Source organism: Mirounga angustirostris, unplaced genomic scaffold (assembly GCF_029215605.1).
Source record: "Mirounga angustirostris isolate CCGP_5_RB_7025 unplaced genomic scaffold, mMirAng1.0.hap1 SCAF_9, whole genome shotgun sequence".
In the NCBI taxonomy this organism is placed as follows: Eukaryota; Metazoa; Chordata; class Mammalia; order Carnivora; family Phocidae; genus Mirounga; species Mirounga angustirostris.
The window spans coordinates 84,993,708-85,015,027 of NW_026991717.1; the positions used below are offsets into that span (position 1 = coordinate 84,993,708).

The following is a 21,320-nucleotide window of genomic DNA, read 5'->3' on the forward strand; positions in this document are numbered from 1 at the left end:
AAATTCCAAGTTAAGGATTTTGCCAAATGGCTTTCCTCATTTTTCAAAGTCTTAGGAAACTTAGCCTTTTCAGGTTAATCTAAAATATTCTGGGTTTTGCTATAGATTTTATTGCTATATTTGCCTTATATAATCTTTACCTTATTTTTGTAGCCTTTAAAATTATATTTCTCTGTACTTTAATAGAAACTATAGAGAGAGTTTTTTTCATCTGTTTCTTAGCCAGGCAGATGCACCCTGAGGCATTTATGCCTTTTTCTTTTATGAAAAGCATACACAGATGTCATAGATTGTTTTAATGTATAATTCAGAAATCTGAAGGTGCATATGAAACAAATAAGTAGCTCTATTTCTTATCTTAATTAGTGCCCCCTTGATGGTAATTTAATACAAAGGTTAAAAATACAGAGCAGCTAATATGGCCTAACTTTGATCCTGATTGTGAATTTGGAATTCATTCTGGTAGACAGGAGCCTGTGCTGAGAAGAAGAGTTGCAGTTGTATTGTGATACAGTTCACAATCCCTACTTCTACTTCATGATGGAGCAGAGCTTGTCATTATGTTCAGGCTTCCTGAATTTTCACAGAAGCACTGTGTCCGGTATGGTTGGTGCTCAGTAAAAATGTATTGCATTTTAGAAAGAGAAATTCTTTTTCCTTCTTCTTTTTGGTTATGATCATGCATCTCGGGACTCTAACCTTCAAAATTTGGGAGTTTCCCAATGTGAGGGTCTTAACTTACTCATTGTGTATTTTACTTTGGAGTTTGTTTCTAAAGAGATTTCTGACAAGTACTCTCATTTCCCTACACCCCAGTTCTCCATTTTTGGGTTTCTTTAGTCTGCTCACTACTTGTGTTGAACTTCCTTGTCCCAGTTCTGAGTTAAGAAGGCCCTTCTGTTCTTCCTTCCACAATTTTACCAAAAATTTTTAAAAGAACTTTTCAAAAACACCTCTTCTATCATCTACTTTAAGACGCTTTTCTCAGATTTTGGATTTATAATATGAACACTTCTACCTCTAAGAACAATGTATTTTATGGTTCTAGGCCCCAGGGAATTACACTGAAAACTGACACATCACAGAAAAGGGTGACTATTTTGCTTTGATTGAAGCAGTTGGGGATATGAAAGGAATGAGTATATTATAAAACTGGAAAGTGAGGCTGGATTATATTTGATTTTGTAGAGAGTTGATGAACATAATTGTGCAGGAGGGCAGCCATTCTGAGATGAGGAAGTTGAGTATTCCAGCACAGTTCTTCCAGCAGAACACATACAAATACCTACAAAAATATTTACTGCCTGATTGGGTGGATTGGAATGGGAATATGGAGGGCGAAACAACCACGAAGCCCATATAATAATCCTGGTGAGGATAATGCCAAAATATCAATGGAGGCAACAGGAATGTAAAGAAAGGGGTGAGCTGCTTGGGTAATCCTTTTTCTCTTTAAATAAATGCATGTATGTGTTTGTGTGTATGTTTTATGATACATTCAGCACAACACCCTCTTGATCCTCTTCAACCCAGCAAGCAATATTCTACTATTGCCAAATTTTAAAATGTCCTAAATATTCATCTTCATAATGGTTTTGTTTGTCAAACTTAAACCTCTATTAGCATGATCATTTTTAGAAGGTTAGTTTTTAGATAAGAATTATATCTCTAAGATTTAAACTGTATTGAACTCATCAGAAGATCATGGACCAATACAGCTAACTCATTTAAACTGTTCCAGACCTAGAGGTACATTTGGTGTATGCATAACCACTGGCCCAGAAGGCTCAGTAAGCAGTTCTGTCTAGAACCAAGAACATGATTTGATGGTCAGGTAGATGGACCATGTTTGGTATTTCTGGACTACTGCATATAGATGAGATAACTTGGTACTTTGGATACAAATGAATTAACACTAAACCCAAAACTGTACAATGAGAAAACTATATGTACACCTACACAACAAATAACTTTGCATAAAATTTGTTTATACTACAAATAACATAGGGAGTGATTTCCAAAATATGACATTGATTCTCATGTGAAAAAGAATCTCCATCTCTGCAATTGCCTATTTGTAACCTATATTCATTGCTAAGTATGAAACATTTTCTTAGGTCTTAGTCAGGAAGTCTAACATTATTCTCTAACTGTTCTTTTAGGAAAATAATTTAAAATAGTTTTATATATTATAAAACTATAATAGCTTGTAGATTTTTCTCATAATATCTGTAATAATTTTCATTAAGTTCATTTACCTCCATCAAATTCCTTTCTAGATGCTTTTTTCCCAAATTACCAAGTATTTTTAAAATAACCATCATATGAAATAAGATCTACAGGTTTTAAAAAACTCGGAGCATCATCTTCACTGTCAAGAGTCACAATAAATAAATAAATAAATGAGAAAAATAATTTACAATATAAAGAAAAATATCCACAATGTCAAGTAGCACCAGCCCCAAATAGCCCAGGTGTTCATCAGAGGGAGCAATTACTGCTTTCTGCAGAGGGTCAGAAAGGACTTCAGGAAGGAGAAGGGATTTGAGCTGGTCTTACAGGATTCAGAGGCAAAAAGAGTAAGCAGGAAAAGGCATTCCGGGTGGGGAAATGAGAGAAACAAAGGCCAGTGAGGAAAAGTTGTCCTTTCAAGAGAAGGGAAGAAAGAGATCCCCCACCATGGCAACCTCCCATGTTTCCTTCAGGACAGGTGTTATAGGACTCTGCTGTGGAATTCAGTTGCTCAGGTGGAGACTTGAGTGGATTGGGGGAGGAAATTTATGAGATAAAGTCAAAAAGCCCAGTAGAGACCATTTGACCTCTTCCTGCTCCTCATCTGAGTATTTCAGTGAGGCCCTCCCCCAGTTATGTGACCCTGGTCCTAGAAGGACTATAGATGAGTCAGCAGAGGGGCCAAAGCAAGTGCACCCCAATGCCTAGAAAAATGACCTTAGCCCCGCTTTCACTGCTGAGGTTAGAGACATCGGCTTTGTCTATGACGTCTGTGTGCTTGGGTAACACTGAGGAAGGTCTTCCGTCAGCTTACACCAAGATGAATACAGACTACAGTTCTTTCATAACTAGTCATCTAACTTTGCTATTGGAAGTCTAGGCACTTTACTTGTTAGCTGCAATTTCTTTCTTTGTGTAGAATCTGACAGATACTAGTTCTAATCTGCCATTCATTCAGGTAATAAGAGTTCTTGAACACTTAGTATGTAGTAGGTATCCACTATTTGGGGCATTACAAAGAAATGACATAATCCTGCTCTTTAGAAGCTTCTAGTTAGGTGAAGGAGCTATGCAAATAGATGATTACCATATGCAAGTGATAATAGTGTTTCAGAGTATCCAGTGTCAGCCAAGGAGTTTTCCTGGCACTGAGTAAATACCATTACTACTCTACTTGGAGATGATCTCCTATCTATGGGTGGACTGTAGCTGACAGAAAATAGCACTACGTCGAGACACTGGAGCAAAGAGGGAAAACAGGAAGGCTACCTTTGGGCTAAGTATCTGTGATTAAATTTTACCCACCCACTTTAGAACAGGCAACAAGAACAGTGAGTGGAATCCAAAAGGAGTGTTCCACTTAGAAACTGATTGATGAGTGACGCTGTGTTAATTACAAACAGGAGTGGCGACATCAAAATAACATTATATGAGGAGAGTCCGCAAGCTGTGTGGTAAAGCAGTGCAAAAGGATAGGCAGGCAGGGTAAATACTAATTCCTCAGTAAAGCCACCCGCCATTCTTCACTAGGCTAAACCAGCTGGAGGTCCCATTAAGCAGGCTAAGGCAAGTACAGCTGTCTTTTCTACTGCCCATCTCAAATGCGGCGTGTCTACACTTTGCAGAGAAAGTACATGCAGTATTTAGTTCTACTACACATGACTTGTTCGGATCACAGAGTTATCAGTTCTTCTAAGGAATCTGTTTCAAGTTGATATAATTACAGTGCATTTTGGTCAATCATGTAAAACAGCAATTTCCTTCTTCCTCTCTACTACATTTCAGCAACTTAAAAGGTTTCTTTCTTGAATTGAAGCTTTACGTCAGCATTATTCCAAGCTGCATTCTGGGCTAACAAATTCTCTCTGTGCCCGGGGAGATAATTTTCCAGTTACGTAATACAACTCTTTGTAAAATTACAAAGGCAAAGCCATACTACTCTTGATTGTATTTAGAAGAAAAGGTTGGACCTTTCCATTGTCCTAATAAAAGCAGCTTAGACACATCTGGAATCTCCATCTGAGAAACTTCTCTTAATAGAATGAAATCCTGCTGCCAAACTGGCAAATGGGACAGTGGAGTAACACTCGAGAAGCTTTCAGTGCCTGACGTGCAGTCAGGATGAACCACAAAGAAAGGTGTGTGGCTCAAACCCTACGTACGCCTCATTGCCCGGGAGCCAGCAACCCTGTCCGGTGGGGTGCCAGGGAGCACAGTCCTGCACACTCCTCGAGTGGAGGGAACAGCCCTGTCATCCACCATGCCATAAACATCAAGGGAGTTACTGTGGTAACCACCAGGGCAAAGAAGGGTGGCGCAATGTTCACAAACAAATGTACAAGCATATTTTTAAAAGCTGAAGAATGTTCTCACTCACTGAACTATTTTTCTCTGAACGGGTCGAGAACCATTACTGCAGCCTTTCCCACTGGCTTCGTTGTGTCCTTAGCTGGTGATACCAAATTTCAGACTAGTCTGTTGTTGATTCTCAGCACAGTTAGAAATGCCAGGTTAGGCATTCAGCTGGTCTGAACACTTCTAAGACACAGCCATAAAAAAAGATCCGTCTGTAAGAAATAAAATGACTTCGCTTGCCTTAAAAGCTGGAGGACGAGTTTGTTTGAAAATGTCAAAACCTCAAATCTATGCAGTGCCTTTATCTGCAAAGTAATTTTGGACCTATCATCTTTTAAAAAAATACTGATGGCTAATGGCATCTATACTGGGGAAGGAAGGATTCAGGACACACACGTACAGTACATGTATAGGCATATAGGTATGTGTATATGTGATTTATAGTGTATATTTATACGAAGGGTGGCAGTTGAGTTGCAAAGAGTCAGATTGGGGTAGATGAGGACATCTGTCCTGAAGCTATGTTCGCATAGCACACACTCTGCTTTTTAGTTTGATCATCCGATTGTTTGTGGTGCTTTAGGGTAGGGAACCGATGGAGATTCCGGAGGGGCCGAAAGCCAGCCATCCAAACAATCCCTGTGGTGCTGCTGTTGATCCTGAGCAGAGCAGCGAGATAGGTGAAGTTTAGCTCTCGCATCATCTCCAGGTCGTCTTCCAGTTCAACAATGTTCTTGTGCTCTCTCCTACCTTCTCCCCTCTTCAACTCTACTCTCAGAAAAGCATTCACACCATTTATCCTTAATGTAGCTTTTCAACTGAGATGCTGTCGCTCGATCTTGTCCCCTGTTAAAGGGATTTCAGCTGCCAGAGGCGAGGGAGAAAGGTTTGTTTTGTTTCGGGTGGAGATGCAGGGTACCTCTGGCACCAAAGATAGTCCTGAGTGGTACGGTTTTTCCTGAGTGGAACTGTAAGCTACCATCATGCTGTAGGCTACATAAAAATTACACCTTTCTGTCAGAGGTGAGGAACTTGGGGGAAAAGAGACACATGCCAGGAGCCACCAGTTACAATTTAAGTGTGGCCACGAAGAAGCAGTGAAAAGTAGTGAGGTTTGTAGCTTAATCCTTCTTGGCCATTCTCCTCAGCAGTAAAATGGGAGAGCAGACAGCAGAGGACACTCTGATTTTGAAGGGACAGGGACACAGAGACTTATATTTTATGAGTTTGTTAGCCATAAGAAAGAGGAAGCCTTTCATTTTGTTTTGTAAAGCCCCAAATTCCATATTTTATAGAGGTGGGAGACAGCTAATAAAAATTGTACACTGACAATAAGTGGTGATGAATCTAATGAAACTCCCTGCCAAGATCTTTGCAAATGTGCTATGAACCAAGATCATTAGTAATTGCCAGAATGTTACACATGCTCCTTAATAAACACTTCAGAAATCCACTAATGAATCAGAGATTAACAGACTAAAGGTTTGCAATTACAGAACACATTAAAAGGATAACTGTAGGAAGATTAAGTAAAGATTTTAATTCGCCGTAATTAGCCTATCTTACTGAAATAAGAGGTTTCTCCTGTGGAGTATGTTTGCTTTCTTACTGGTTGGTTGAGCATGGCCAAAGTCACACTGAACATGCAAAGACACGTCTGAGGCTTTGAAATTTAGGTGTATACACCTACCTTACAGACTTTGGGAAAAGGCCCTAGGAAGCCCACCTTGAGAAAAATTCCCACCTTGTATATTTATTTCCTGTACTCTGAAAAATCGCCTTCCACTAAGGCTGCCCCAATAGAAGAAATACCCACTTTCCATGAAAGGCTAACCACTGAACTGAAGGGGGATGGGATCTCTGCATTTGCCATCCCTACAGAAAGAGCAAATCTGATGGGGGGTGGGGGGAACACGGCCACGACTTGAGAGACAATTCTATCAGTTTTCTTTAGTATGTGCCGGGGAGAAAGGTTTTCTTTGAACATTACTCAAAAAAAAAAAAAAAAAAAAAGTGGGCTATGGGTATTCTGTTTTACTTTAGATTAAATATAACAATAATCATCCATGTAACACTGCCTTGGCAATGATGAGCACAGGAGTCCTTTATTCACGTTGGAAGGGTGCGGTTTGCCGTTCTAGACACAGATTTCTGCCTCAACATTTCCTGAGACCCTCATCTGTACAAGAGGCAAAGTTAAGAATTCTGGGGACACAGAGATGAATAAGCCACAGATCTTTTCCTCTAGAACAGAACAAACAGGAGGAGGGCAGGGAAATGTTAGTAGTTCATTATAAAATAAGGCAGAATACAGGGGCACCTGGGTAGCTCAGTTGGTTAAGCATCTGCCTTCGGCTGAGGTCATGATCCCAGAGTCCTGGGATCGAGTCCCATGTCAGGCTCCCTGCTCAGCGGGGAGTCTGCTTGTCTCTCTCCCTCTGCTCCTACTTCCCTCCCTAGCCCCCACCGCCTGCTCATGCTATCTCTTTCTCAAACAAACAAACAAACAAATAAATAAATAAAATCTTTAAAAAAAAAATAACGCAGAATCCAAGTGTTAAAGATTCTGGGAACTAGGTTCGTCTGCAACTTAAGGATTGCTTTTGCTTGCTGGGTTCATGACTTAGGCCTGGCATCAATTAGCACCCTAAACTAAAGCTAACAAATCCACAAGGGTCATGAGTTTGGCTCTGTCTGAGAAGTGACCACTGACCAAAGTTCAAAAGCTGTACCCTTACATATTTGGCTGCTTATCAAATTATTCTAAAAATTCAGGGAAAAGAAAGATCTTTCCTGAATGTTACTCAGTCATCACTCTTTATAAAAGAAATAAAGACCTATGCCTGGTAAAAATTAAGATTTTGCCTGTTTAAAGTCTGAATATCTTTACTAGGTGTAGGTGGGCCGGGCTATGATTTGGCTTAGTGTTTATGATATTGTAAAGAAGACCAATAAATTTTTTTATGTTATTTTAAAACAGTTTATAATTTGAAGAAATATGTAATAACCTGGAGTGCTCAGTCAGCTAGATAATTACTACAGATAGGTAACACATCTTGGCAAGGCCACAAAAGCAAGGGAAATCTTCTGTGCCATGTAATTTTGAACACGCTTTTGAACAGAGCCTCAAAAATATTATCTCTCTGAAATATCAGATCAACCCAGATAACCTGATTATACTTTAAATAATTTCCTGTGATCCTAGACACATCTAATTGCAGTCTCCTTTCACAAGCCAGGGAGATTTAAAGTCTGATATTCTGTGACTGTACATTTTACAATTCACACTTTAACTATACACTTAAATATCCTATAAATGGTTCATTGTTTTGCCAACCACAAGTTTTGTTACAATAAACATTTGCCTATGTGTCCCTGATTAATGTGAGGAAATAGATCTAGTTTTGTACATCTTACACAATTATAAGACATACGGTATTCCTAGTATGTAGAATCTGTGCAAAAGTTGACATTGTAAGATGAATCATGATAAGACAGTTGATTCTACCATCTGGCACACGTTCTTCTAGTTGTTTATGTTACTTATGGGATAATAACTAAGAGCACTGACAATATAACTCCAGAATTTATTTTAATGACAGTATGCTAGTTAACAAGTCAGAGACAAATGATCATTAGAAATTACAACCTAAATCTAATAATGTTAAACCACAAGCAATAAAACAGGCTAATTGACATAGCTGTATAACTAAAGTGCTCCAAGCATAAACTGGTCTCAATTAAACAAAAGCCTGACTAGCATGACTTTCAGTATTTTGCTTTGTAAAATACATGTCACAATATAAAATTATGCTTGTAATATAATAATATAGGGCTGCCACTTTTTGAATATATGTATGTGTGTATGTATGCATATGTTTAAATAAACTTCATATTTAATGTCAGCAAATGACCAGATGCACCTACCTACATTTTCCCAAGTGCACTGATGTAGGCTGGCCATTACAGTGGTTAATTAGCATGAAATCAAATTACACGTGGGAAGGGCAGGAAGGATGGATCACAGGTTGGAAAATAACTCATTAGCAAGGTAATGAGAGTAGAGAGGGTGACTTCAGCTTTAGCAATCAAACACTAAAATTACTATAGTCATGACAAGTATCATCGTTTTCCCATATTCCCAAAATAATTAGTTTAAAAAAATTTGATACCCCCCCCCAAAAGTCAGCTATATTCTTTCTCTCTCCGATCCTCCCCACCTACCTCTTTGGGTCTATAGGTTTTTCTAATGTTCATCAATAGCACCTACTGCCTGGTGACAGAGAACCACAGGATGCCATTCTCACCTGTTGAGCTTCAGCTCATTGCTCAGGATGAGACTGAAGTTCTTTTTTTTTAAAGATTTTATTTATTTATTTGAGAGAGAGAATGAGAGACAGAGAGCATGAGAGGGAAGAGGGTCAGAGGGAGAAGCAGACTCCCCGCCAAGCAGGGAGCCCGATGCGGGACTCGATCCCGGGACTCCAGGATCATGACCTGAGCCGAAGGCAGTCGCTCAACCAACTGAGCCACCCAGGTGCCCCGAGACTGAAGTTCTTGGTTTACAGCCTCCATAAAAGATTTCCAGAACAAGGAAATCGAAAGCAGTCAGAATCTATCAGAACCCTCTTACTGGCCCTGGGAACTGAGCCACTTCACATAAACTAATTATGCACTAGAGACCATAAGCCAGGGTCCCAGTGAGGGAGAATGTCAGAGAATATAGAGTCTCTGGAGACCTAATATACCAATCCATTTTATTTTAACTGATCAAATGTGCCTATCTTATGGTTTACTTAGCACTGATAAGGAAGGATGTTTTTCAACAATGTCAAAGAGAGAAAGATTAGGAGAGTGGGTGGTTTCTTTGCATTCATAAGTATAAATGCTTATGCTAGAAAGAGATTTGGGGAATGGAGGTAAGAAACTTGGCTAGTAAGGAAGAAAACATGCTTATGCTTATTGGAGTTGAGGAAAATTTCAAGGGAAGTTTTTATTTTTATACCAAGATTGACCTCATATGTTACCAAGATTTGGATCTGTTATTGATTCCAAATGAGGACAGAGTTTTCAAAAGCATTTTATAGGTGGATAGGACCCAAAAATGACTAAAAAAGTGGTGATCATACTGCTTACTTGTAAATCACTTTCAACTTGGAGAGCATTTTTACATATGTGATCTCATCTCAGGGTACTCCTCAGTTTCACAGTTCCTTGTATTTGTAGGGTAAAAATCACTTGAGAAAGGGAAAAAGAAAAGGTATCAGCTTGGAGCTAGAAAAGCATCAGAGTAGAGGGAATAGGTTTCCCTGAAGTCTCTCACCTTGTTTTTGTCTCTAGGTCAGAGAATGTCAGTAAAATTACTTCTCTAAAACCAAGCTTTTTTCATTTGTTAAAGAGGGAATAATGTTATTTGCACGCCACCCAACTGACTTTGAAGTTTATCTCTGGAACTCAAAAAAAAAATCAGCCCTGAATTAACTGTTGTGGGGAGAGCCAGGTTTCAGAGATGAATTGATTGTGTTAATTTGATCTGATCCCTCATTGTCTGGAGTATAGACTGTGGGTGGAGAGGGATCTTCATGGGGGAGGTGGGATGGACATCTTTGTGGAAGAATTTGGATGCAGTCCTATTTGAAGTGCAAGACATCATGTGATTTCTCCTAAGACATCATGTGATTCCTCATTGTAGACAACTGGATTGATACATTGTAGACCCAAACAAAACAAAACAAAACCCCCAAACCACCGTTCTATATTTATTTAGCATGTTTTCTATGGAGTTTATTTCCAAGCCTACTGTCTGCCTGGGGAACACTGACTGTCAAGACCAATATCAACTAACTCTGTAACTTCTCCTCTCTCTCTCTCTCCCCCCAACCCCCACCCTTTCTCCTCCCTCTCTCTAACTCTCTCTCTTTTTCTCAATGATGTGCTTGTAATAATGAAGATTCCATCATGACAGGAACCCATGCTCAAGAAAGCTCCAGTGGAAGGGTGTGGTTTCATTATTATCATCAAATAACATGCTAAAAATAATTAAAAATCACTTAGAACACTGGCAACAGAAGAGATGCATGAATTATTCCCACCCAGGAGCAGGCTTAACTTGGCCACAGAATTTGTACAGGAAACTTTGTTTTACCAATTAACCAAATATTTAATAAAAGACAACTAATATATTTGTTCAAATTACAGGTGGGTAGTTTGGTGTAACAAAGCACTTCAAGACCATTCCACTCATTTAATTTCATAAAATGATGATCTTATTCCAACTAGCAGCTTTCACATAGATGTATGTATGTAAAAGCTGCTAGTTGGAATAAAACAATTACTCTAAAAAAACCTAACTTTCTACAAATTAAGATCCAGATTAATTGGATATCTTGGTTAATGTAGGTTCCTTAAAATTTTAAAGACCAAACATAAGACATTCATTTAAAATGAGACCCAAGTGAGAAACCTCCAGTGAACACATAAGAGTTGAACCTCCTCCTTCAAACTTCTGCGAGGGTGATTTCTGGTTGTGTCCAATGAAACTCTGCTCATTTGCGGTCAATTAATTATCATGAGTTCCAAGTATGACAATTAGATTTTTTAATGGTTAAAAGGGTAAGTTTTATGCATATTTTATCACAATTAAAAAAAAATCCTTGTTTAAGGATGCTTCACAGCCCTTTCACCATCTCACCAAGCTGTTCCCCAAAAAACCAGTTCAGTTGGGAGCATGACAGAAAGATTAGCTCAAGAAGACGGTAGTGCTGAAGGAAGGGTTTTGGGGGATGGGGAGGGGGTGGGGTAGAGGGGAGCCAGGAAAAGAGGAAGTGATTGAGCAAAAGGATTTAGTGCAGAAAACTGGGGGACCCCGAGCTTGTCTCATCCCTCAAACAGAGCTGGATAGTTATCAAATTATTCTAAATGCCCAAGAAGTCAATCAGAGGTCTGAGAGAACAAAACTGCAAGGGTACAAGTAGTAAAGTGACCACCTTTTGGAAGGTAGGAGGTGTGGAAGTTCACTTGGGGGAGAAGACATAGCTGAAGATTAGATTTAAACACTGGGAATTTTAGCTCCTCCCTCCACAAGTAAGACCTTATCATTGAGTATAGAAGAGCAAAAAAAGTGTTCTGGAACAGCGAGATTTACAAAGAATTCATGCCAACTAACATTTGTTGAGTGCCTACTCTGTACAGGGCACTCAGATGTTAAGACTGTTTAACTCCGACACTGACCCTGTTACGGAAGTTTGCATTCTAGGGACGCCTGGGTGGCTCAGTCAGTTGAGCGTCCGACTCTTGATTTCAGCTCAGGTCATGATCTCAGGGTTGTGAGACTGAGCCTGGCGTCAGGCTCCACGCTAGGTGTGGAGTCTGCGTAGGATTCTCTCTCCCTCTACCCCCCCACCCTCTGTTGCACACACACTCTCTCTCAAATAGATAAATAGTAAAAAAAAAAAAAGTTTGTGTTCTAATAGGAGACAAACATGTGGCATTAAAACATGAATAACAGGCAAGTCTTCCTAGATTTGTCATATTCTTGCTTGCCCCCTTGAATAGTACACAGGAAACCCAACATAGCATGTTCGTAGTGACTGGGGTCAGTGAGGGCCTTCTGAATGGGAATTACCCTTCTGTGCTCTTACACTGTGATCTGCTCAAGCCTCCCTACATTAATGGCCTCACAGCACTTTTCTGGTCCTTTGTTTTCTCTGTATGGTTTTGTTCTATCCGTTATTGCTAAGCAATGAGCTATCTTTTCTTGAACATCATCGTGTCTGCCCCTAAGCCACTCTCCCTGCTTCCATCTCCTCCTCCCCTTTTCTCTCCTGCATTCCTCGTGTGACCTTTCACTCACCACTTAAAACCAGCAGTGAATGAAGGACGAGATAACTCAGCTGGGTCACGGCTCTTAGTGAGGGCTGCAGGGGCCATACTATGAGTCAGGTCCGTGAGCATCAGTGCCTGGCTCTTGTAACATCTATTTTGGCTGTTCAGAGACCATTTTCTGCATGTGTTTTGTTTCTCAGTTCTATGCCAGAGTTGAGGTTCTGAGATAAGTGGGCCTCTGGCTGAGTTTGAATTTTCCCTGAGAATGGGCTGTTCTGAGAGCAGAGAAGGGGCAGAGAGTCTCCATTTTCCTCAAGTATCCTGTTCCTAGGCTCTGTGGTCATGCTCAGGTAGAGTACCTCAGGCAGGGTCAGTCTCTCCTGCTCGTGGGAAGACAGCCCTGCTGCCCACGCATTCCTATCCCTTTGGGATCCTTCCGCTCCACGGGTTGAATAAAGAGTCCCGTCACTCCTAGAAACTGAACAAGAACTAATTTATAACTTACAATAAGGATGAGGAGGATGACACATGCCACAGCTGATGCCAGCCATAATGATTCCTTCATTCTGTTCCCTTACGTGTTTTGTGAGTTCTAGTCCTGTTTGTTTCTTCAAATAAAATGCCCTTCTTTTTTTCTTGGTATGTTTTCCACTTTTGCATTATGAGCTATGTGGTGTCTGTTATTTAGATTCTCATAAATGCATGTTTAGTTTGAAAATTTGAGGAAAATATTCTTTTGAAAAACCTATATTTTTCAGAATTCTGACCAAATCACTGTGGTTTTCTGTTGGCACTGATGATATTGCACTATCCCTTTTGGGAGAGAGAAGAGAAAGAAATGTGGAAGAGAAAAGAAAAGGAAAGAGAAAAGAAAGAAGGAAAGAAAGAGAAAGAATAGAAAGGAAGACCAAAAGAAAGAGAAAGAACCACTGCAAAGGATTCTACTTCCCAGTACAAATACTTTTGGAACTGCTAAGCCCACTCTTACTCATGTGTATTAGGTCAAATTCTGGCAGAAATCACAAGACAGCTGCAATTCCATACTTTGAAATGTCTATTAAAAAAAATCTTGATATAATTTATAGAATAGTTGGCAGGTATTCCCTGTTTTTTCTCATTCCCTTGAATGTAGACAACTTTTGGAATAAAGGAAGGGGAGAAATGAGTATTTTCAATGGTGAAGTCAGTAGATTCACAACTTTAAATGTGATGCCAAGAGAACTTTTTGCAGTGAAGATTGGTTTGAGTGTGTATATATTTTTAGTAATATTACTTGTGTCAGATTCAGTTTCAGCTAACTATCAGGAGAATTAAAAAGCTGTACAATTACTGAAAGTTTGTAGGACTGAAGACAAAAATTTACCACAGGTAAACAAATACACAGTAGAAGACACTGCACTCTTAGATACAAATAAGATAAATTTCTTAAAAATCTCAAGTTTAAACATTTTAGAAATTTAAAGGCATAAACAGATGACTTTTTTATTATATTGCAATACTAATCCTAAATGAACATGGCTTCACCAAGGGCTTTGGTTGCTAGGACTGAGGCATCTCAAAGTAACTCACATCAGGGAGGAAGTGGTTATTACAGAGACTGTGTGTGACAAAATAGTGTAATGAGGTCTCCTGGGAACCGGCACTGGAACAGGGGAATCCATCAGGGAGTGGCGGAAGCGATAAGCAGTCCACTCACACCTCCTGCTCCCTTTTTCATTGTGTGAAGTTGATCTGGGGAGATACCGACACAGTCAGATAGTAAGTACATCCCCAGGGCCCTGTACATCCAGCTGTAGGTCATGTGACTAGCTCTTTTGAATGGAATCGAAGTGATGTAATGTGTTACTTTCAGATTGAGATTCTTATGAGTGGGGCTTCTTCATTCTCTCTCCTGTTTCACCCAATGTACTTTGCAAGATACATCTTACATCAACACTAGTTATACCTGACATCAAATCTGTCTCAACTGCAAGAAGGAAGCAGAGGACACCGAAGCTTTAGTGGATACACAACTACAAGACGGAAGGAGCCTAGATCCCTGTCTCACACATACTTTCTTGGGATAAACACTGACATTAGAGGTTATTTGTTACGGCAACTAGATTTGCCTTAACTGACCCAAGGACCAACCTTGTACTGTATCTCTGTCTCTCTCTCTGTGTCCTCTCTGTAGACCAGTTCCTTCTGGTTATTCATGCTTCCTGCTCCCCCACAGCACTCATTGACTTTGATAAAGCTACCCAGCCACGGTGTAATACGACACAAACCTGGTGCCCACCAGTAACTCCTTTCTGCCACTACGTGTGCCAAATATCTTTTGTTTGCTCCTCCAGACACTCTCTCCACCCTTTTCCATCCTGGTCATTGCCCCGAGAGATGATCCAAATTGATTACATCAAAAGAATCCTATGTTCTCTGTCTTCCAGTTGGATCTGGTCAATGAGAAGCCCTGGCAGGTGACAGGAGGAAGGGAGGAAGATGAATTTGGGATATTTATTTGTCTGGTTCCTTCCTGTGAGGTTTCCTCAGGCTTGTCTCTGTCAACAGAAGTTGGCCGCTCCTCTCAGGAAGCCCTCTCTTCACGACTTTTGTCTTTCAAGTTTTGGTAACCTTTCCCTTCACGCATGCCTTTGAGCTTAGAGACAGTGACAGCTTGACCTCCTGCTGCTGGTAGCCTCAGGATCCTGAGTTCTTCCTTATGATTTCTTTATACCCTGCCCATACTTTTGTTGTGAACCCATTTATAAACCGCTTCCAGTTATCCTAATTTGAGAGAACTACCTGTTTCCCTTTCACTGCAAAATCATATTCCAGTTAAAATTCTCTATGGAATCAGTTGTCTACCACTGGCTCTCTTAGCCATGTCCATGGGATGGAGTTATTCTGCAAATATGGCCTCAAAGCCCACCCCTGAAGCCGAGCCTGTGAGTGATGGCAACTTGCAGAGAAAGAGGAAGTTTGCAGGTATTTCAAAACATGTCTATCAAACAGTATATCTTCATATCTTCTGGTAAAGTTTCTCTTCTTTTTTCATTCCTGTTTAGCTAGATAATTGCCGTCATCTCTGTTGTATTTTTTTTTCTCTAGCGGATTGCCTTATCACTGAGAGAGCACATTATTGCTTTTTACAGGACCGTGTATTGTGACGGTGTATGTTCCTACTATACCATTTAGAATGCAAGTCTTTAGATGTCAAAATGGAAATGTTTATAAAAACAAAATAGGAGAAAAAAGTAGAAATAACCACAGATTAGTGTTTTTGCCATGTTATTTTCTAGGGGGAGAAACATCCTTGTGCCAACCTGGATATACCACGGATATATCATACAATATTTACATCCAAAGAGCTCATCAATTTTCTCTTGGACTTTTTTTTTTGGTATAATTCACATTCTTTTTACTGTCATAAGTATCTGGCAAATGATGCTACATAAACACACAACTGAATCAGGAATTACCACATCAAACATTGTACCACTTTCATTCAGTGTGAAAAGTGCCTTACACATGGGGAGCCAAGCAGTTTTAATAAAGTGCCTAACTTAAGGCATTATAAAAATTGTGCGAATATCCAGGTACAGAATCCAAATGTTACATTTTAAGGGTTTATTTTTTCTAAATATTTTATTTTAAGTCTTTGGTAGTAACAGTCATATCCTTTTTCTAATTTCAGGAAAAGGGGAACTAGAAAGCACTCACTTGCCTCCCCTGGGAGAAGACAAAAGGGAAGAAAACATATTTTTTCACTCTACTTAAAGTTGCATGTTTTATATAAACTGAAATAAGGTTCATATTGCAAGATAGTTATTTTTCCAACTTAATATATTCTTTTTTTTTTTTTTAAGATTTTATTTATTTGAGAGAGAGAGAATGAGAGAGCACATGAGAGGGGGGAGGGTCAGAGGGCAAAGCAGACTCCCTGCTGAGCAGGGAGCCCGATGCGGGACTCGATCCAGGGACTCCAGGATCATGACCTGAGCCGAAGGCAGTCGCTTAACCAACTCAGCCACCCAGGCGCCCCCAACTTAATATATTCTTAAGGAATATTATTACCACTGCCCTTCACCATACATAGGAAACCCATACCATCTGCTCTTCAATATCCTACATCATCAGTTTCATGATTGGGATATATGCAAAAGCTTAGATTTACTAGGACTTCATAATGGGATTCAAAGCAGGAGATGGTTATCTGTTTTCAAAAGTCATAGATTGATCATACAGCCACAGCACTGCCCCCCTTCCTGAAACCTCCTAGTGTGCGCATGCGCACATGCGCGCGAGCAGACACACACACACACACACACACACACACGCATAGCTAAAATCAGGGGAATAAGCTTAGAAATTAGTCCAGCATGAAAACATCTTATTTACACTGATTTCTAGTGCATATATAGAAAGTGGATTATCTTTATTTTATCATGTTTCTTCTAAATAGGAACTACCTATAAAGAGACCATTAAAATAGCACTACTGTTGGGCGCCTGGGTGGCTCAGCTGGTTAAGCGACTGCCTTCGGCTCAGGTCATGATCCTGGAGTCCCAGGATCGAGTCCCGCATCGGGCTCTCTGCTCGGCAGGGAGCCTGCTTCTCCCTCTGACCCTCCCCCCTCTCATGTGCTCTCTCTCTCTCTCATTCTCTCTGTCTCAAATAAATAAATAAAATCTTTAAAAAAATAAAATAAAATAGCACTATTGTTTAAATAAATTCCACAAAGGCCTAAATTTGCACTGTCCAGTATGGAAACCACTAGTCACATGTGGCTTCTGAGCAGTTGAGATGTGCCTAGTGGAACTGAGGAAATGAATTTATTTTAATTAATTTAGATTTAAATTTAAGAGCTAAAGAACTGTAAAATATTTTCCATTAAATATAAACTGTAAAAATGTTTTCCTAGGACTAAACTATCTATTGCACCCCACAGATGTTTTGTAGCAAGCATGTACTTTTTACTTTCTAATATGTGGCTAAGAGCAAATTGCAAATTATGTGTATGTCTCACATTATATTTCAATCAGAAAGTTCTGGCTTAAAAACTAAGATTTAAGGCTGAAATACTTTTTTTTTTTTTGGCATATAGCTTCACCCTAATATATGCAGCATTATCAGAGTTTGTGGGGAAACATCTCTAGTAAATAGAGTAGATCCAAGAGTTAGGAAACCATCCTGAATTTCAAATTCAGTTCCTCTCTTATAAGTTTGGTGTTACTTATTGCATAGTCTCATTACTTCAATTGTTTACATAGGTTTAAAATAAAATAAGTTTCAGCACAAGATAACTGTTAACCAGTTTTGAACCGATTAAAGATGAAAATATCTCTTTGATGCTCCTCGAACAATCTTTCATAAGATGCATCAACTTAAAATGAAGCCACAATGCCTGTAAGGCTGACAAAAATGTTTTCTGAGAAATCCAAAATGGAATCTACTGGATTAAATTCCAAACCAAATTAGGAACATTGAAAAGCCTCTTAAATACACAATGTTCTTTTCCTTCAAGCTATTTGAGAGTTGCAGCTGAAGAAATCTGTGTGATCTTTTCCAAGTACAAAATTTGAGGAAGATCAATACATAGATATGCTGAAGTCCTTTCCAGGCTGTGTCGCTAGTTTGCTAAAACTAGCAATTAAATAGAATCTTCCAAACATAAGGGATTGTCAGTATCGTCTTAAAGAAGATCACATCTCTCACTGGAAAACAGAAATAGCCAGTTCCTCAGGACAGTGTTGTAGAGAAGTTGGAGCTGTTTATGGAGAGATATTGAAAATCACCAGGGTGTAACGAAAATTAAAAAAGAGCTTTTTTCTTCCACATCAACCTAATGACTCTATGAAATAATACACATAATCTTCATTATAATGAGTCATAACAATAATTTGAGATCTTCTAATTTAAATGGTATGTCCTTTTGTTTTTCCTTAGACAGGACAAGAGACAAAAACTGGAAAGTTTGGGTCATATGGATCATGGCAGCACTGCTATGTCTGGAATTTTCTTATAAATATCCTATTGCTTTGAGCCTCACAGGCCTGGCTAAAACAGCAGGGACAATCTCATTTGCACTTTTATAGTTGTAGGGGGATTTTCGAGAGTTAAAACAATTTTCTATAATATTCCGTATTAATGAATCTAAAGTGTGATCATTACACCTTTTCACACTTTTCTGTGAGCTGACAATTTGGAATTAAAAAAAAACAATTATAAACAACAACAACAGGAAGGTATTCTTGGGTACTCAAAAGAATCTACTCTGCAACAATTTTTTACTGCCTGTTTGCAGCTTTATGCCTCTTTAAGATTATTTTTTAAAACACTATAAAGGACTGTTTCTACCCTTGCGCCCTTGTGAAAATCATCACTTCAAAGGAATGTCTTGTGGCATTGTACAATAACTAAGTAAATCTCAGAAAACAAAGTGGATGCGACCCTGTTTTGTGCTATTAAACAACAGAGAACATTTTATCAGAGTCTACTTTTACTTATGTTACAAATATTCATTGTTTGCCAGCGTTTGAATAACTTCACTTTTCTTTTCTTTTCTTTTTTTTTTTAAAGATTTTATTTATTTATTTGAGAGAGAGAGAATGAGAGACAGAGCATGAGAGGGAGGAGGGTCAGAGGGAGAAGCAGACTCCCTGCCGAGCAGGGAGCCGGATGCGGGACTCGATCCTGGGACTCCAGGATCATGACCTGAGCCGAAGGCAGTCGCTTAACCAACTGAGCCACTCAGGTGCCTGACTTCACTTTTCTTAAAATTAGGAAAATGCTAATATTTCCCTAAAATGTAAAACTTCCATATAAGTCCCTTAAAGTTAATTTTTCAAGCCATCTATAAATTCTACAGCAAACTATACCAGGCAGGCATAAGGATACTAAAAAACATGACATACAAGGAAGTTTAAAAATCAGAGTCAATGAGAAGGAAATTCAAAGTAAATATACAGTACTATTAAAATAAATTTTATACACACACACACACAGAAAATAAATAAACGCTTAAAGAAGATAGGATATACAAAGTGAGTTGATGGATTGGAGACTAGATGGGGTTAAACGGAGAAAACTTATCTGCAGCAGTTAACTTGGGATGCCAGGAAGGACGGTTCTGGGGCAGTGAGCAGAGTGTTTTCATGGCTGGATGGGAAGCTAAACCAGCACAGAAAAGAGCCTTGTTAGAGAGTTTTAAAAGGAGGTATGTGTACATCAGTAAGAGCTGATAAAACCTTTTCTTATGGAGTAAACATGATTTTTGAAAGCCTAGGAGGGCTGTTCTAGAAGTTTAGGGGAAAAAGGCACATGTAAAGTCAAAAGGAAGTCAATACCTGAACAATAGGCAGAAGTGAGTGTAAATTATCCGATAGTTGATTTGTATCTATTTAGGAAAGGGCATCGGCGTCCACTAAACTTGGCTCTGCGAAGGGAAAATTGTGCCAGACCAATTTAATTTCCTCCCACAGAAGAGTGACAGGCAATATCAACTGACAGGAAGCAGTAGTAAAAAAGGATGTTAAAATAGGCCAGACATGAGCAAACCCAAATCTGGAACACAAATCTGATAAAGGCGTTTGGCAAGGTAGGGATACACGTAGGTACGGACAGACCTGGATTCAAATCCTGACTATGCCAGGTATCCAGTGCATGAACTTGGACAGGAAATTTAAACCTCTCTGTTTCTTTATCTGGAAAAGTGATACCAACCCTTGCTATTTGCAGTGAGGATTAAATAAGATAATGTGTATAAAATGCTTGGTACCTATATTTCCCAGTAAATACTGGCTTCCTTCCAACCCCTTCTCCACACAACCTCTCCTCCCTTCTCTTTCTCTAATTACCCATACACCTTGGAAAGCAGGATTCATGAAAAGGCTAAGAATAAAGCCCTGTGAAAACAGAAAAAGGGACACAGCCCCATTTCTTTTTACTCTTAAATTCTTGTTATAGGTTTCCTGGCTCTACAAGGAACCATTTACACCCATTTGGCATTCTCACGGCGTTTCCCAGTTTTACCTTGTCAAATGTCAAGAAGCTGAAGGAAACAGTCTCCTTGCCAAGTGATATATGTATATTTTTAAATTCTTTATTCCTATATATAGATCAGGTAAAATGCCACGCAAACATGAGTATGACCACCAACAAACGGTAGCCCTATTAATGCTTAAAAACAGCCATCCCACCATGTCAGCTTTACAACTACAACCTTCAACTAGGATATCAGTTACTTGGTTCTTATAGATTTGTCCGGTTTGCTCAAGTAAACAAAAATCAATTTTCTAGCATGCTCTATAACTTCTTGATAACAATTTAACACCTATGCATAAAGAAAGAGTCGGGGATTATACAATCACTTAAAATGTTTTATTTCTAGACTGAGCAGACATAAGTCTTTGAGGATTAATTTCATGCTGAGGGTTAAATTTCACTTGCATGATAGGCTAACCATTGCCTGGGGCTGCACAGATAATGAACCTGCCAAGGGATTAGCAAGGAAACACTTGTGTTATTATAAAGCGGGTACACTTCCCTTTCTAACCAAGTTCATCCTACATGACATTAACAAATTACTCCCTCTCCCTGCCCACATTTCAATATAATGTGAGCCAACAAGTGACCCCGAACCAATAAGACACGAGATAAGATCTTCTCAGTGCCTGAATGGCCATTCAACTCGCCTGTGAGAGCTAGACCTCCTGCAGGGAAACACAAGGCATTTTATCTCCATAGGGCCCCTGCCTCCCCTGCAGAAACCTTTCTTTGGTCATAAAGTCTCTAAGTGGACACAGTGCCAAGAGGTAGGAATGGCTCAACAAAAATACTTAGCCTACAGAAAAGGCACTCTCCAGAGAACACAAATGACACAATTCATTTTTGACAAACTTGCAAGGACCTAGTATCTTCTAAATAAGAAT

General features: G+C 39.3%; 1 protein-coding gene across 2 annotated transcripts in view; it reads right to left on the reverse strand.

Annotated features, from left to right (window-relative positions):
- Positions 1–21,320, reverse strand: part of SLC25A21 (solute carrier family 25 member 21) — a 481,914-nt gene that overhangs the window by 125,315 nt on the left and 335,279 nt on the right. The gene's annotated exons all lie outside the window — the stretch shown is intronic.